The following is an 18759-nucleotide window of genomic DNA, read 5'->3' as shown; positions in this document are numbered from 1 at the left end:
ATGTCACACTGTATAGGTGTGTGATCAGTGCACACTGCAGTATGGCACACTGTATAGGTGTGTGGTCAGGGCACAGTGCAGTATTGCACACTCTACAGGTATGTGTCCAGTGGACATTGTATAGGTGTGTGTGGTCAGTACACACTACAGTATAGCAGTGTATAGGTGTGTGGTCAGTGCACACTATATAGGTGTGTGATCAGGGCACACTGTATAGGTGTGTGGTCAGTACACACTGTATAGGTGTGTGATCAATGCACACTGCAGAATGTTACACTGTATAGGTGTGTTGTCAGTGCACACTGCAGCATATCACACTGCATAGATGTGTGAAGAGTGCACACTGCAGTCTGGCACACTATATTCGGTAGGTGTGTGAAGAGTGCACACTGCAGTATGGCACATGAAAAAGGTGTGTGGTCAGGGCACAGTGCAGTATGGCACACTGTATAGGTGTGTGGTAAGGGCACACTGCACTATAGCACACTGTATAGGTGTATGGTCAGGGCACAGTGCAATATGGCACACTGTATAGGTGTGTGGTCAGTGCACGCTGTATAGGTGTGCGGTCAGTGCACGCTGTGTAGGTGTGTGGTCCGTGCACACTGTATAGGTGTGTGGTCAGTGTACACTGCAGCATGTCACACTGTATAGGTGTGTGGTCAGTGTACACTGCAGCATGTCACACTGTATAGGTGTGTGATCAGTGCACACTGCAGTATGGCACACTGTATAGGTGTGTGGTCAGGGCACTGCAGTATGGCACACTGTATAGGTGTGTGGTCAGTGCACAATGCAGTATGGCACACTGTATAGGTGTGTGGTCAGTGCACGCTGTATAGGTGTGCGGTCAGTGCACACTGTGTAGGTGTGTGGTCCGTGCACACTGTATAGGTGTGTGGTCAGTGTACACTGCAGCATGTCACACTGTATAGGTGTGCGATCAGTGCACACTGCAGTATGGCACACTGTATAGGTGTGTGGTCAGGGCACAGTGCAGTATTGCACACTCTACAGGTGTGTGGCCAGTGGACATTGTATAGGTGTGTGTGGTCAGTACACACTACAGTATAGCAGTGTATAGGTGTGTGGTCAGTGCACACTATATAGGTGTGTGATCAGGGCACACTGTATAGGTGTGCAGTCAGAGTACACTGCAGTATGGCACACTATATAGATGTGTGGTTAGTGTACACAGCAATATAGCACGCTATAGGTGTGTGGTCAGTGCACAGTGCAGTATGGCACACTGTATAGGTGTGTGTGGTCAGTGCACAGTGCAGTATGGCACACTATAGGTGTGTGATCAGTGCACACTGCAGTATGGCACACTATAGGTGTGTGCTCAGTGCACACTGCAGTATGGCACACTGTATAGGTGTGTGGTCAGTGCACACTGCAGTTTGGCACACTGTATAGGTGTGTGGTCAAGGCACACTGCAGCATGGCACACTGTATAGGTGTGTGGTCATGGCACACTGCAGTATGGCACACTGTATAGCTGTGTGGTCAGTGCACACCGCAGTATGGCACACTATATAGGTGTGTGGTCAGTGCACTGCAGTATGGCACACTGTATAGGTGTGTGGTCAGTGCACAGTGCAGTATGGCACACTGTATAGGTGTGTGGTCAGTGCACAGTGCAGTATGGCACACTGTATAGGCGTGTGATCAGTGCACACTACAGTATGGCACACTGTATAGGTGTGTGGTCAAGGCACACTGCAGCATGGCACACTGTATAGGTGTGTGGTCAAGGCACACTGCAGCATGGCACACTGTATAGGTGTGTGGTCAAGGCACACTGCAGTATGGCACACTGTATAGGTGTGTGGTCAGTGCACACTGCAGTTTGGCACACTGTATAGGTGTGTGATCAGTGCACACTGCAGTATGGCACACTGTATAGGTGTGTGGTCAGTGCACACTGAAGTATGGCACACTGTATAGGTGTGTGATCAGTGCACACTGCAGTATGTCACACTGTATAGGTGTGTGATCAGTGCACACTGCAGTATGGCACACTGTATAGGTGTGTGGTCAGTGCACAGTGCAGTATGGCACAATGTATAGGTGTGTGATCAGTGCACACTGCAGTATGGCACACTGTATAGGTGTGTGGTCAAGGCACACTGCAGCATGGCACACTGTATAGGTGTGTGGTCAAGGCACACTGCAGTATGGCACATTGTATAGGTGTGTGGTCAGTGCACACCGCAGTATGGCACACTATATAGGTGTGTGGTCAGTGCACTGCAGTATGGCACACTGTATAGGTGTGTGGTCAGTGCACAATGCAGTATGACACACTGTATAGGTGTGTGGTCAGTGCACACTGAAGTATAGCACACTGTATAGGTGTGTGGTCAGTGTACACGGAATATAATAACACACTATATAGATGTGTGGTTAGTGTACACAGCAATATAGCACGCTATAGGTGTGTGGTCAGTGCACAGTGCAGTATGGCACACTATAGGTGTGTGATCAGTGCACACTGCAGTATGGCACACTATAGGTGTGTGCTCAGTGCACACTGCAGTATGGCACACTATATAGGTGTGGGGTCCGTGCACAGTGCAGTATGGCACACTGTATAGGTGTGTGGTCAGGGCACACTGTATAGGTCTGTGGTTAGTGCACACTGTATAGGTGTGCGGTCAGGGCACACTGCAGAATAGCACATGTATAGGTGTGTGGTCAGGGTACAGTGCAGTATAGTACACTGTAGGTGTGTGGTCAGGGCACAGTGCAGTATAGCACACTGTATAGGTGTGTGGTCGGTGCACACTGCAGAATAGCACATGTATAGGTGTGTGGTCAGGGCACAGTGCAGTATAGCACACTGTATAGGTGTGTGGTCAGTGCACGCTGTATAGGTGTGTTGCCAATGCACACTGTATAGGTGTGTGATCACTACACACTGCTGAATGGCACACTGTATAGGTGTGTGATCCGTGCACACTGCTGAATGGCACACTGTATAGGTGTGTGATCCGTGCACACTGCAGTATGGCACACTGTATAGGTGTGTGGTCAGTGCACACTGCAGCATGTCACACTGTATAGGTGTGTGGTCAGTGCACACTGCAGCATGTCACACTGTATAGGTGTGTGATCAGTGCACACTGCAGTTTGGCACACTGTATAGGTGTGTGGTCAGTGCACAGTGCAGTATGGCATACTGTATAGGTGTGTGGTCGGTGCACACTGCAGAATAGCACATGTATAGGTGTGTGGTCAGGGCACAGTGCAGTATAGCACACTGTATAGGTGTGTGGTCAGGGCACAGTGCAGTATAGCACACTGTATAGGTGTGTGGTCAGTGCACGCTGTATAGGTGTGTTGCCAATGCACACTGTATAGGTGTGTGGTCAGTGCACGCTGTATAGGTGTGTGATCCGTGCACACTGCAGTATGGCACACTGTATGGGTGTGTGATCAGTGCACACTGCAGAATGGCACACTGTATAGGTGTGTGGTCAGTGCACACTGCAGCATGTCACACTGTATAGGTGTGTGATCAGTGCACACTGCAGTATGGCACACTGTATAGGTGTGTGGTCAGGGCACAGTGCAGTATTGCACACTCTACAGGTATGTGGCCAGTGGACATTGTATAGGTGTGTGTGGTCAGTACACACTACAGTATAGCAGTGTATAGGTGTGTGGTCAGTGCACACTATATAGGTGTGTGATCAGGGCACACTGTATAGGTGTGTGGTCAGTACACACTGTATAGGTGTGTGATCAATGCACACTGCAGAATGTTACACTGTATAGGTGTGTTGTCAGTGCACACTGCAGCATATCACACTGCATAGATGTGTGAAGAGTGCACACTGCAGTCTGGCACACTATATTCGGTAGGTGTGTGAAGAGTGCACACTGCAGTATGGCACATGAAAAAGGTGTGTGGTCAGGGCACAGTGCAGTATGGCACACTGTATAGGTGTGTGGTAAGGGCACACTGCGCTATAGCACACTGTATAGGTGTATGGTCAGGGCACAGTGCAATATGGCACACTGTATAGGTGTGTGGTCAGTGCACGCTGTATAGGTGTGCGGTCAGTGCACACTGTGTAGGTGTGTGGTCCGTGCACACTGTATAGGTGTGTGGTCAGTGTACACTGCAGCATGTCACACTGTATAGGTGTGTGATCAGTGCACACTGCAGTATGGCACACTGTATAGGTGTGTGGTCAGGGCACAGTGCAGTATTGCACACTCTACAGGTGTGTGGCCAGTGGACATTGTATAGGTGTGTGTGGTCAGTACACACTACAGTATAGCAGTGTATAGGTGTGTGGTCAGTGCACACTATATAGGTGTGTGATCAGGGCACACTGTATAGGTGTGCAGTCAGAGTACACTGCAGTATGGCACACTATATAGATGTGTGGTTAGTGTACACAGCAATATAGCACGCTATAGGTGTGTGGTCAGTGCACAGTGCAGTATGGCACACTGTATAGGTGTGTGTGGTCAGTGCACACCGCAGTATGGCACACTATATAGGTGTGTGGTCAGTGCACTGCAGTATGGCACACTGTATAGGTGTGTGGTCAGTGCACAGTGCAGTATGGCACACTGTATAGGTGTGTGGTCAGTGCACAGTGCAGTATGGCACACTGTATAGGCGTGTGATCAGTGCACACTACAGTATGGCACACTGTATAGGTGTGTGGTCAAGGCACACTGCAGCATGGCACACTGTATAGGTGTGTGGTCAAGGCACACTGCAGCATGGCACACTGTATAGGTGTGTGGTCAAGGCACACTGCAGTATGGCACACTGTATAGGTGTGTGGTCAGTGCACACTGCAGTTTGGCACACTGTATAGGTGTGTGATCAGTGCACACTGCAGTATGGCACACTGTATAGGTGTGTGGTCAGTGCACACTGAAGTATGGCACACTGTATAGGTGTGTGATCAGTGCACACTGCAGTATGTCACACTGTATAGGTGTGTGATCAGTGCACACTGCAGTATGGCACACTGTATAGGTGTGTGGTCAGTGCACAGTGCAGTATGGCACAATGTATAGGTGTGTGATCAGTGCACACTGCAGTATGGCACACTGTATAGGTGTGTGGTCAAGGCACACTGCAGCATGGCACACTGTATAGGTGTGTGGTCAAGGCACACTGCAGTATGGCACATTGTATAGGTGTGTGGTCAGTGCACACCGCAGTATGGCACACTATATAGGTGTGTGGTCAGTGCACTGCAGTATGGCACACTGTATAGGTGTGTGGTCAGTGCACAATGCAGTATGGCACACTGTATAGGTGTGTGGTCAGTGCACACTGAAGTATAGCACACTGTATAGGTGTGTGGTCAGTGTACACGGAATATAATAACACACTATATAGATGTGTGGTTAGTGTACACAGCAATATAGCACGCTATAGGTGTGTGGTCAGTGCACAGTGCAGTATGGCACACTGTATAGGTGTGTGTGGTCAGTGCACAGTGCAGTATGGCACACTATAGGTGTGTGATCAGTGCACACTGCAGTATGGCACACTATAGGTGTGTGCTCAGTGCACACTGCAGTATGGCACACTATATAGGTGTGGGGTCCGTGCACAGTGCAGTATGGCACACTGTATAGGTGTGTGGTCAGGGCACACTGTATAGGTCTGTGGTTAGTGCACACTGTATAGGTGTGCGGTCAGGGCACACTGCAGAATAGCACATGTATAGGTGTGTGGTCAGGGTACAGTGCAGTATAGCACACTGTAGGTGTGTGGTCAGGGCACAGTGCAGTATAGCACACTGTATAGGTGTGTGGTCGGTGCACACTGCAGAATAGCACATGTATAGGTGTGTGGTCAGGGCACAGTGCAGTATAGCACACTGTATAGGTGTGTGGTCAGTGCACGCTGTATAGGTGTGTTGCCAATGCACACTGTATAGGTGTGTGATCACTACACACTGCTGAATGGCACACTGTATAGGTGTGTGATCCGTGCACACTGCTGAATGGCACACTGTATAGGTGTGTGATCCGTGCACACTGCAGTATGGCACACTGTATAGGTGTGTGGTCAGTGCACACTGCAGCATGTCACACTGTATAGGTGTGTGGTCAGTGCACACTGCAGCATGTCACACTGTATAGGTGTGTGATCAGTGCACACTGCAGTTTGGCACACTGTATAGGTGTGTGGTCAGTGCACAGTGCAGTATGGCATACTGTATAGGTGTGTGGTCGGTGCACACTGCAGAATAGCACATGTATAGGTGTGTGGTCAGGGCACAGTGCAGTATAGCACACTGTATAGGTGTGTGGTCAGGGCACAGTGCAGTATAGCACACTGTATAGGTGTGTGGTCAGTGCACGCTGTATAGGTGTGTTGCCAATGCACACTGTATAGGTGTGTGGTCAGTGCACGCTGTATAGGTGTGTGATCCGTGCACACTGCAGTATGGCACACTGTATGGGTGTGTGATCAGTGCACACTGCAGAATGGCACACTGTATAGGTGTGTGGTCAGTGCACACTGCAGCATGTCACACTGTATAGGTGTGTGATCAGTGCACACTGCAGTATGGCACACTGTATAGGTGTGTGGTCAGGGCACAGTGCAGTATTGCACACTCTACAGGTATGTGGCCAGTGGACATTGTATAGGTGTGTGTGGTCAGTACACACTACAGTATAGCAGTGTATAGGTGTGTGGTCAGTGCACACTATATAGGTGTGTGATCAGGGCACACTGTATAGGTGTGTGGTCAGTACACACTGTATAGGTGTGTGATCAATGCACACTGCAGAATGTTACACTGTATAGGTGTGTTGTCAGTGCACACTGCAGCATATCACACTGCATAGATGTGTGAAGAGTGCACACTGCAGTCTGGCACACTATATTCGGTAGGTGTGTGAAGAGTGCACACTGCAGTATGGCACATGAAAAAGGTGTGTGGTCAGGGCACAGTGCAGTATGGCACACTGTATAGGTGTGTGGTAAGGGCACACTGCGCTATAGCACACTGTATAGGTGTATGGTCAGGGCACAGTGCAATATGGCACACTGTATAGGTGTGTGGTCAGTGCACGCTGTATAGGTGTGCGGTCAGTGCACACTGTGTAGGTGTGTGGTCCGTGCACACTGTATAGGTGTGTGGTCAGTGTACACTGCAGCATGTCACACTGTATAGGTGTGTGATCAGTGCACACTGCAGTATGGCACACTGTATAGGTGTGTGGTCAGGGCACAGTGCAGTATTGCACACTCTACAGGTGTGTGGCCAGTGGACATTGTATAGGTGTGTGTGGTAAGTACACACTACAGTATAGCAGTGTATAGGTGTGTGGTCAGTGCACACTATATAGGTGTGTGATCAGGGCACACTGTATAGGTGTGCAGTCAGAGTACACTGCAGTATGGCACACTGTATAGGTGTGTGGTCAGTGTATGTACACTGCAGTTTAACACACTATAGGTGTGTGGTTAGTACACACTGCAGTATAGCAGTGTATAGGTGTGTTGTCAGTGCACACTGCAGTAAGGCACACTGTATAGCTGTGTGGTTAGTACACACTGCAGTATAGCAGTATATACAGTAGGTGTGTGGTCAGGATACACTGCAGTATGGCACACTGTATAGCTGCACATTGTCATGTTGCATGTAATCAGTGACCTGTCAGTGTGGAGGTCTGTGTGTGTGTGTACTATAGCAGCACAGTGTGGGTGTGGAGAGGGTCGGAGCCATTGGCTGTGCCAGCTGCCAGTTATGAGTGGGTGGGCTCTGTGCACAGGGCAGCAGCAGGAGGAGAGGGCGCTGCTGCTGCTGCTGGACAGACAGACACAGGAGAAGCGCTGCAGGTAGGAGCTGCGGGGGGATTGCAGGTAAGAGGGGCTGAATGCTGTACAGTATACTATCCGCATCAGTATTATTATACAGTACATTACCGGCGGTGTGAGCAGAGAGATGCGAGCAGAGCCTGTCACAGGGCATGGGGAGCAGAGGTCAGTGTCTGGCACCGGGGAGATGGAGGCAGAGCAGCAGCAGGTCTGGGGCTGTGCAGGGAGCCTGCATTATATGGAGCATGGGGGGGCAGAAGTTATATATGGAAGGAACCTGCAGTAGAGATGGAGGAGACTGGCTGTGAGCAATGAGGGTGATTAGCTCTGCAGAGAAGTTTCATGTTGTGTGTGTATTATTCTCATGTGTATCGGAGTATACATCCTGCAGCGGTGTATCCATAGTGAGTGAGTATACCATGCAGATATATAGTGTATAGGAGTATACATCCTGCAGCAGTGTCTCCATAGTGAGTGAGTATACCATGCAGATATATAGTGTATAGGAGTATACATCCTGCAGCAGTGTCTCCATAGTGAGTGAGTATACCATGCAGATATATAGTGTATAGGAGTATACATCCTGCAGCAGTGTATCCATAGTGAGTGAGTATACAATGCAGATATATAGTGTATAGGGAGTATACATCCTGCAGCGGTGTATCCATAGTGAGTGAGTATACCATGCAGATATATAGTGTATAGGAGTATACATCCTGCAGCGGTGTATCCATAGTGAGTGAGTATACCATGCAGATATATAGTGTATAGGAGTATACATCCTGCAGCAGTGTCTCCATAGTGAGTGAGTATAGCATGCAGATATATAGTGTATAGGAGTATACATCCTGCAGCGGTGTCTCCATAGTAAGTGAGTATACCATGCAGATATATAGTGTATAGGAGTATACATCCTGCAGCGGTGTATCCATAGTGAGTGAGTATACCATGCAGATATATAGTGTATAGGAGTATACATCCTGCAGCAGTGTCTCCATAGTGTGAGTATACCATGCAGATATATAGTGTATAGGAGTATACATCCTGCAGCAGTGTATCCCATAGTGAGTGAGTATACCATGCAGATATATTGGGGGTAATTCCAAGTTGATCGCAGCAGGATTTTTGATAGCAATTGGGCAAAACCATGTGCACTGCAGGGGAGGCAGATATAACATGTGTAGATAGAGTCAGATTTGGGTGGGTTATTTTGTTTCTGTGCAGGGTAATTACTGGCTGCTTTATTTTTACACTGCAAATTAGATTGCAGATTAAACACACCCCACCCAAATCTAACTCTCTCTGCACATGTTATACCTGCCTCCCCTGCAGTGCACATGGTTTTGCCCAATTGCTAACAAAAATCCTGCTGCGATCAACTTGGAATTACCCCCATAGTGTATAGGAGTATACATCCTGCAGCGGTGTCTCCATAGTGAGTGAGTATACCATGCAGATATATAGTGTATAGGAGTATACATCCTGCAGCGGTGTCTCCATAGTGAGTGAGTATACCATGCAGATAATTATATAGTGTATAGGAGTATACATCCTGCAGCGGTGTCTCCATAGTGAGTGAGTATACCATGCAGATATATAGTGTATAGGAGTATACATCCTGCAGCGGTGTCTCCATAGTGAGTGAGTATACCATGCAGATATATAGTGTATAGGAGTATACATCCTGCAGCGGTGTATCCATAGTGAGTGAGTATACCATGCATCCTGGAGGAATGTATCCATAGTGAGGGGATATAGTATTAGATGGAGTGTATCACAGTGAGTATACCATGCAGAGATAGTGTATAGGAGTATACATCATGGAGGAATGTTCCTTAGTGAGTGGATATAGTATTAGATGGAGTGTATCACAGTGAGTATACCATGCAGAGTTAGTGTATAAGGCGTATATTGCATATCCTGGAGGAATGTATCCATAGTGAGGTGATATATAGTTAAAGTGTAGAATAGTTATTATACCACTAGTAACCAGCCTATCAAAATGGCGGAACAACATATCAGTAATGTCAACACGCCAAACGGAGCAACAATTGAATTTTTCCGGTGGGCGCCATCTAGTTGCTACCGGTGCACAAAACACTTGAATTCCCCCATAGAGTTGAGGAGCAGCGTTAACCTTTTATTAGGATGGGGATTGTATAGAAAGTATGTGACCTGCAAAGAATACACACACACACACACACACACACACACACACACACACACACACACACACACACACACACACACACACACACACACACACACACACACACACACACACACACACACCATGGAGAGACATTGGGGTAAATTTACTAAGATTCGTATTTTCCCGTTTCAGGTCAAAGTTCAATCACGAATGACATCGAAAGTGTAAAACTGCAACTTTTTGAATTTGTTACGATGGATTTACTAAGCTGTCGTATTCGGGTTTTTCTTTTCTTCCGATGTCGATGTCATTCGTGTTTTTTTTGTGTTTTTCACGGCAGTGATTAGCAAAACACTGCCGACTTTTTTACAATTAATCTCGGCCGGATCTGTGTGATCCGTGCTGGGGTTCTATTTTTTTTTTTTTTTTAATTAAACACTGTAAAATTTTTAAAAAAAATTGCGTGGGGTCCCCCCTCCTAAGCATAACCAGCCTCTGGCTCTTTGAGCCGATCCTGGCTGCCGAAATATGGGTTCCCCCATATTTAAGCAACCAGCATCGGGCTCTGCGCCTGGTCCTGGTCCCAAAAATACGGGGGACAAAAAGAGTAGGGGTCCCCCGTATTTTTAAAACCAGCACCGGGCTCCACTAGCTGGACAGATAATGCCACAGCCGGGGGTCACTTTTATATAGTGCCCTGCGGCCGTGGCATCAAAAATCCAACTAGTCACTCCTGGCCGGGGTACCCTGGGGGAGTGGGGACCCCTTCAATCAAGGGGTCCCCCCCCCCAGCCACCCAAGGGCCAGGGGTGAAGCCCGAGGCTGTCCCCCCCCATCCAATGGGCTGCGGATGGGGAGGCTGATAGCCTTTGTTGTAAAAGAAAAGATATTGTTTTTAGTAGCAGTACTACAAGGCCCAGCAAGCCTCCCCCGCATGCTGGTACTTGGAGAACCACAAGTGCCAGCATGCGACGGAAAAACGGGCCCGCTGGTACCTGTAGTACTACTACTAAAAAAATACCCAAAAAAAGACAAGACACACACACCGTGAAAGTATAATTTTATTACATACATACACACATACATACATACCTTAAGTTCCCACGCAGGTCGGTCCTCTTCTCCAGTAGAATCCAAGGGGTACCTGTTGAAGAAATTATACTCACGAGATCCAGGGGTCCAGGCTCCTCGGGAAATCCAGGGGTAATCCACGTACTTGAAAAAAATAACAAAACGGTGTCCCGACCACGAACTGAAAGGGGACCCATGTTTGCACATGGGTCACCTTTCCACGAATGCCAGAAACCCACTTTGACTTCTGTCTAAGTGGGTTTCTTCAGCCAATCAGGGAGCGCCACGTTGTAGCACTCTCCTGATCAGCTGTGTGCTCCTGTCCTCACTGACAGGCAGCACACGGCAGTGTTACAATGTAGCGCCTATGCGCTACATTGTAACCAATGATGGGAACTTTCTGCCCTGCGGTTGACCTAAAGTGACGTCACCGCTGAGCAGAAAGTTCCCAGCATTGGTTACAATGTAGCGCATAGGCGCTACATTGTAACACTGCCGTGTGCTGCCTGTCAGTGAGGACAGGAGCACACAGCTGATCAGGAGAGTGCTACAACGTGGCGCTCCCTGATTGGCTGAAGAAACCCACTTAGACACAAGTCAAAGTGGGTTTCTGGCATTCGTGGAAAGGTGACCCATGTGCAAACATGGGTCCCCTTTCAGTTCGTGGTCGGGACACCGTTTTGTTATTTTTTTCAAGTACGTGGATTACCCCTGGATTTCCCGAGGAGCCTGGACCCCTGGATCTCGTGAGTATAATTTCTTCAACAGGTACCCCTTGGATTCTACTGGAGAAGAGGACCGACCTGCGTGGGAACTTAAGGTAAGTATGTATGTATGTGTGTATGTATGTAATAAAATTATACTTTCACGGTGTGTGTGTCTTGTCTTTTTTTGGGTATTTTTTTAGTAGTAGTACTACAGGTACCAGCGGGCCCGTTTTTCCGTCGCATGCTGGTACTTGTGGTTCTCCAAGTACCAGCATGCGGGGGAGGCTTGCTGGGCCTTGTAGTACTGCTACTAAAAACAATATCTTTTCTTTTACAACAAAGGCTATCAGCCTCCCCATCCGCAGCCCATTGGATGGGGGGGGGACAGCCTCGGGCTTCACCCCTGGCCCTTGGGTGGCTGGGGGGGGGGGACCCCTTGATTGAAGGGGTCCCCACTCCCCCAGGGTACCCCGGCCAGGAGTGACTAGTTGGATTTTTGATGCCACGGCCGCAGGGCACTATATAAAAGTGACCCCCGGCTGTGGCATTATCTGTCCAGCTAGTGGAGCCCGGTGCTGGTTTTAAAAATACGGGGGACCCCTACTCTTTTTGTCCCCGTATTTTTGGGACCAGGACCAGGCGCAGAGCCCGATGCTGGTTGCTTAAATATGGGGGAACCCCTGTCATTTTTTTTCCCATATTTCGGCAACCAGGATCGGCTCAAAGAGCCCGAGGCTGGTTATGCTTAGGAGGGGGGACCCCACGCAATTTTTTTTGAAAAAATAAGCACTTTCCCACCCCTTCCCACTGATATACATGCACGGATCTCATGGATCCGTGCATGCCTATCCAATCACGAATAAAAAAAAAAGGTCTGTTTTTTTTTAGCACTTTTTTACGAGTTGTAATTTTTCACGGCAGTGTTTGTTTTTTTTTTGCTTTGCACTTCTTAGTAAATGACCGAGATTCATACTTAAACAGCCGCGTTTTGACCGATGGTGTATTCATTCGTAATTTTTTACTTGGACTTGCAAAAAATAACGAATGCCCTCATCTCTGCCGTGATTAGTGTTTAGTAAATTACCGAGATGACACTTTGATGAAAAAACGGCATCTCGGTCAAAATCGGGAGCTTAGTAAATTTCCCCCATTGTGTATGAATAATGCATTTCAATGGAAAGTATATACCCTGGATAAAATCTTTCTGAAGTGAATGTTTACCATGGGGAGTTAGTGTACGTGTCTATAGAAAGTATATATGATGGGTAGGAGGTACCTATAGTGGGCATGTGCCATGGGGAGTTAGTGTACGTGTCTATAGCAAGTATATATGATGGGTAGGAGGTACCTATAGTGGGCATGTGCCATGGGGAGTTAGTGTACGTGTCTATAGAAAGTATATATGATGGGTAGGAGGTACCTATAGTGGGCATGTGCCATGGGGAGATAGTGTACGTGTCTATAGAAAGTATATAGGATGGGTAGGAGGTACCTATAGTGGGCATGTGCCATGGGGAGATAGTGTACGTGTCTATAGAAAGTATATAGGATGGGTAGGAGGTACCTATAGTGGGCATGTGCCATGGGGAGATAGTGTACGTGTCTATAGAAAGTATATATGATGGGTAGGAGGTACCTATAGTGGGCATGTGCCAAGGGGAGATAGTGTACGTGTCTATAGAAAGTATATAGGATGGGTAGGAGGTACCTATAGTGGGCATGTGCCATGGGGAGATAGTGTACGTGTCTATAGAAAGTATATAGGATGGGTAGGAGGTACCTATAGTGGGCATGTGCCATGGGGAGATAGTGTACGTGTCTATAGAAAGTATATAGGATGGGTAGGAGGTACCTATAGTGGGCATGTGCCATGGGGAGATAGTGTACGTGTCTATAGAAAGTATATAGGATGGGTAGGAGGTACCTATAGTGGGCATGTGCCATGGGGAGATAGTGTACGTGTCTATAGAAACTGTATAAGTGTATAAGATGTATTTACAGATATATCCTCATACATCTTTACCGAAGTCGCGCCAGTCAGCCGCTCGCTGTGTGTCATGTCAGGTGAGACTCTGTAGCAGCTGGCATCTTTTTTGCCAAAAATGCTCCTTAGTCGCAATGCCACGGGAGAGTATGCTGCTTCATTTGATGTGCGACACTTGTATATTTCCAACACTTGTATATCTGTGTGCGACTGAGTCTCTGAATCTGCGAAGTGCCGCGCTGCAGCGGCTGTTGTCTATTTCCTGTTCGGTTGTGCATTGTATACAGGCTCAGTCGCACACAGAGAGACAAATGTTATATATCACATTAACCAGCACGTTGGCGTAGCGACTAAGATGCATTTTCAGCAAAAATAGACGCTGATGGAGTTGTACGGGACCTGGCTGATCATCACGCCAGGAATCTCCTGCTGCGTGGCGTATTGAGGCTAAATTTCTGGAAACACATCTGTATAGTGGGTATGTACCATGGACAGATAAATGAGGCACAGCTGAGCTGTACACGGCGGTAAAGCAGCTGTACTGTAGCAATGGAGTTCATTTAAGTTTCAAAAGTTGGTGCAAACAATTCCTACAGGTTTTCTAATGCTTGTTGATTCCTCAAGCTCCCTGCCTGTACGAGGGCAGTGTTGGGATAGATGGGAGGCATTCGATATGCCGACTGTTGGGATCCCGGCACTCACCATACCGACGCCGGAATCCCGACAACTATTCTCCCTCTTGGGGGTGCACGACACCCCTGGAGGGAGAATAAATAGCGTGTCGTGTGTAGTTTGCCACTGTCCCCGCAGAGTGGCTAGCACAGCGAGCCCACAAGGGGCTCTTTTGCGCTCACCCCGATGCCTGCATGCCAGTGGTCAGGATCCCGGCGCCGGTTTGCTGGGCGCCAGGATCCCAAGCGCCGGCATAACATGCTACACCCGGGATAGACTGTCTTCACCCTCTGAAGGGGAAGCAGTCAGGATCCCGGCTGTCGGGGACCTGGGAGTCAGAATACTGACACCGGCATCCCGACACTAGTCTGAATGCCGACACCGGCATTCAGGAAGGGGGCCACATCCCGGCCCCGGAATCCCGGCAGCCGATATCACGAACGAGGAGGCACCCCGGCGCTGCAGAGGTAAGCCGCGATGGTGGGGGTGGGGCTAGTTTAGGTTTAGGCTGCGTCCCAGAGGGTTAGGCTGCATCCTCGGGGGTTAGGCTCTGTGGGGAGGGGGGGGGGGTTAAGGGTTAGGCACCCCCCTGGGAGGGTCAGGGTTAGGCTTCGTGGCGGGAGGGTTAGGTTTAGGCAGTGGGGATAGGGGGTTAGGTTTAGGCACAGAGGGGGGAGGTTAGGGTTATGCTGCGGGTAGGGACGGTTAGGGGGGTGGGGAGAGGGTAGAACACTCTTGACTCACTCCTGACGGTCTTTTAAACTCCGTAATCCTGGCGTCGGTATTTCGCACACCGGGATACCATACGCCGGGATCTCATACTGATCCCCTTCTGAAGCTATTTGGCCAGTGTTGCACTGCAGAAGTAGTATTGTTTATCACTTTCATAATGGGCAGAAAAGGGCAAATAACAAATGAAGACAGACATACCACCAGAACCCATAAAGGTGTAGAAAATAAGAAAGAAAGCCACAGTGTCAGTGAGTACAGTTTGCTACAGCACCACAAGGCACTTAGAAACTGGATGAAACCATGGCAGGGAGAGGTCCGGTAGACCCAAACCGCAACAGCTTGTGCGTCAGCAGCTTGTGCGGTAGGTGGCTTGACAATGCTAAATTCCTCTGTCGTATAAACAACCCTTTATGAAGCTAAGAACACTGTACGCTGTTTACTTAAGAAGTACCGTAATGGTACGCTAGTTGCGTAACGATCGCTCAGCCGTAGGCGAGACGCTCAAGCGTCACGTTCGCTCACGGCCCAGCGATCACAGGACACGTTATTGGTTATGTCTAGAGTAATGATTCGCTATGGCGTAGCGGACGCTCGAGACCACGAGGAGATCACCAGCGGCGCAGACGCTCACAACGCTATACCTTAATGTTTAAACCTTATACCAAAGAAATACAAAGAATACCTTAATGTGAGTACAGGGTGTAAGTGCAACCTTGTGTAACCTGACTAACTACAAAGCTGCTTGAGCGTCACCGACGCTCAAGTGAACACTTAACACTATAGGAAATACACAGATACTGGTTTAGGTTCCAAGGCCTATTAACTGTATTATATCTAATATACTTGTAAAAGGGGATAACAGTACAAATGATACACTACAATATAACAGAGACTTCCTAACCACAGATCTAAACAATAAATACAAAAAGACAATACTATACTAACCTGAATGCTATACAATACAATGCTATAATACTATGAGAGATATAAGAGTAAAGAAGAGAGAGAGAGATGGAGAGAGAGAGAGAGGAATTGGCTCACAGAAAGACAATGATTACGGAGAGAAACTTACGCACAAAGGGTAATGATCGCAAGCGCCTCTGGACAGCCAGCTTCCCGATTATCAGCAATGATAACAGTTTGAAGAGAAGTGAGAGCTGGATGTGGTCGGCCTGCCTATTTATGCCCCACACACAATGCAATCTCCTGGTCCTACAATCCCATTGTCCATTGGCCGAAGGAATTCGGCCCTGCATCATAACAAAAGGTCATAGGGTGATTCATACAGGTGGGCTGTGACGATTTCCAACAGCTCAGGTGGGTGGGAAACTGGGTTTCCCGCCGCATACCTGAGTATGTGTAATTAATAGAAATGGACATAAACTTCTTATGTCCATAACTATTCGCACGAGCGATTAATACGCTCCAAACCAACACCGGAATATTGCTAATTAAATACTCTTCCGATGGGTACCAAACACTGCTGTATGATTCCTGTTAGACCCTTTGTACGATATAAAGAGGGATTCCTCAGCTCTGGGACATTGTATTTTAACCAAACTTTCAGAATCTATCAAGGGGACCATGATTTATAAACTACATTAATTGTGAACATTTGTAACGAATGAGTCGCACGCTACGACTACATAAACTCTACCGTAAATACGCATACCGCGCCTGCGAGTGCACGTTATTGCGGGTATGCGCATCCACGGGAGAGCGCACGCACGCGCAGCGCGGACCAGTGTGCGGTGCAAATATGGCAACGTGCATTGAGACATTTTTCTGACTTTGACAGTCCACCCTTTGGCAGTCAATAATAACTGCCACAAAACATTTAAGGAGAAAAATGTAAGTCAGGGGTTAATTGATTTCCATGGTTGGGTAGGGGAGGAGAGAGGAGAAGGTGTGAAGAGGGTATGACCTAGTGAGATAGCAGAAGCATGTGTGTATGAATCCATGTTTGGGGGGTCATGTATCATCGTGCCGTACGTGTTGTAAATCAAGCTTCGAGGTATTGCGAAGTATACATTTGAATTCCTTCTTATCCTGTGGTACAGGTCTGTGGATGGGCTGTCAAACTTTACCGAGCTCATTTCGGCTGTGGTTGTAACAAAATGGGGATGCACATTTTAGTTGATGATACATGAATGGGGGAGGTATGTGGTTGCTGATATCTGTGCCTGTATTCCCTATCGTCTATGTGTGTCGTTACCTGAGGGTTGTAGAGATGAAGATAAAGAACACTTACGAAAAATGCAATGATATTCTATGTCAGGGAAATGTACATCTGTTGTTGAAGTTGTGTTCGGTATCTGTTGAGAGTCGTCTTCTTTGCGCTGTTTTGCTCCTTAGGCATGAGCAACAAGCTTTGTCAGTGCCATCAGATTTACAAAAATGGTGGGCTAGCGTGAGTTTAAAAATACTAGGGAAACTGGGGATCCATGGCAAAGTTCATCAAGTGTCCATATTTAAAGTTGTCAAATCTTCTTATTTGGTCAATCCGTTGTCTGTATACATCTCGTCTCGTCAGCTTCCTCGTCCAAGGGGGTCTTTGTATCTTGGAGAAAAGCAGAAAAACAGGTGAAAGAAACGGACCGTATAATCGCATTTTCATCACATTCTGGTTTCTATCATTGGGTCATAAATTAAATCCAGGTTAATTACGGTTTCCTCACTCCTCAAGCTCATCACTTTTGTACTTTGTTTGCACCTCATTAAAGCCTGCCCGCATCTAAATATCAATCCAATCGATATAATGACACCCAAGATACATAGTAGAAACTTTCCAACATCCATTATGACTCCTTGAGCCCAGTCTCCCAAACCGGAGAACCAATTTCGCGGGTTCAACCATGACACCCAACCAGTCAGCTCATTACCTACAGCAGCAAGGGTGAGATTGTGTTTTCGACGAAATTCCCACTTTAATTGCAGAATATCGTCCATCTTTTGGTCTATGACCTCTACCGGATCCTCGGTGCTATTTGTGATATACGTGCAACACTTTATGCCGTACTGTGTTGCCAATGTAACACAATATCCGCCTGTTACTGCTGTAAGGTAATTAAGAACCATCCTATGCTGAACTAGTTCTGTTTTGTAAGCTTGAAGTTCTCTTCCAGTGTATCTAAACGTGTCATCATACATTTCAGTGATATTATCTAACAAATTGGCGAGTGCGGAAATGTATTTATAATTCATCACACCTCGAGCGGTGCGAGTGAAATCTAACGCTACCAGAACCTGAATCCCGGTGGATTCATGGATAAGATCAGAGGCCGGATGCTCTAACCTTTCTGACAGTTGTCTTTTAACTCGGTGCTCGTAATGAGTGTGAGTATAAGGAGCTTGGGCACCACGGTGTATGTCCTTCATTTTGTCATGTGTAACAGTCATCACTTCAGGCAATACTTTTCCAATATAACACAATCCTTCAGAGTTTGGGGCAAGCCACTTGTACGCCTTTCTCCCGCATATGAAATATGCATCATCGGGGAGAACATATGGGACGGAGAAGGACATGACCATGTTACAAACCTTCCAGGTGAAATCTCCTGACCCTAATTCTTCCATCTGCTTAATGCACGTATCGGTTTGTACGATGTGTGCACAGTATCCT

General features: G+C 47.6%; 1 protein-coding gene across 2 annotated transcripts in view; it reads left to right on the top strand.

Moving 5' to 3' along the window:
• Nucleotides 1-7766: 7766 nt before the first annotated feature.
• The window catches only part of RCAN2 (regulator of calcineurin 2), a 221484-nt gene continuing 210491 nt past the window's right edge, over nucleotides 7767-18759 (top strand). Inside the window, exon 1 of one of the 2 annotated variants that reach the window (XM_063915220.1) lies at nucleotides 7767-7840. The gene's annotated coding sequence lies outside the window, so the exon portion shown is untranslated. Of the gene's footprint in view, nucleotides 7865-18759 lie in introns of both variants that reach the window. The other variant, XM_063915219.1, reaches the window with a different exon arrangement.

The sequence above is a fragment of the Pseudophryne corroboree genome, chromosome 4 (assembly GCF_028390025.1).
Source record: "Pseudophryne corroboree isolate aPseCor3 chromosome 4, aPseCor3.hap2, whole genome shotgun sequence".
Classification (NCBI taxonomy): Eukaryota; Metazoa; Chordata; class Amphibia; order Anura; family Myobatrachidae; genus Pseudophryne; species Pseudophryne corroboree.
This window is presented reverse-complemented; position numbering and strand designations above follow the sequence as displayed.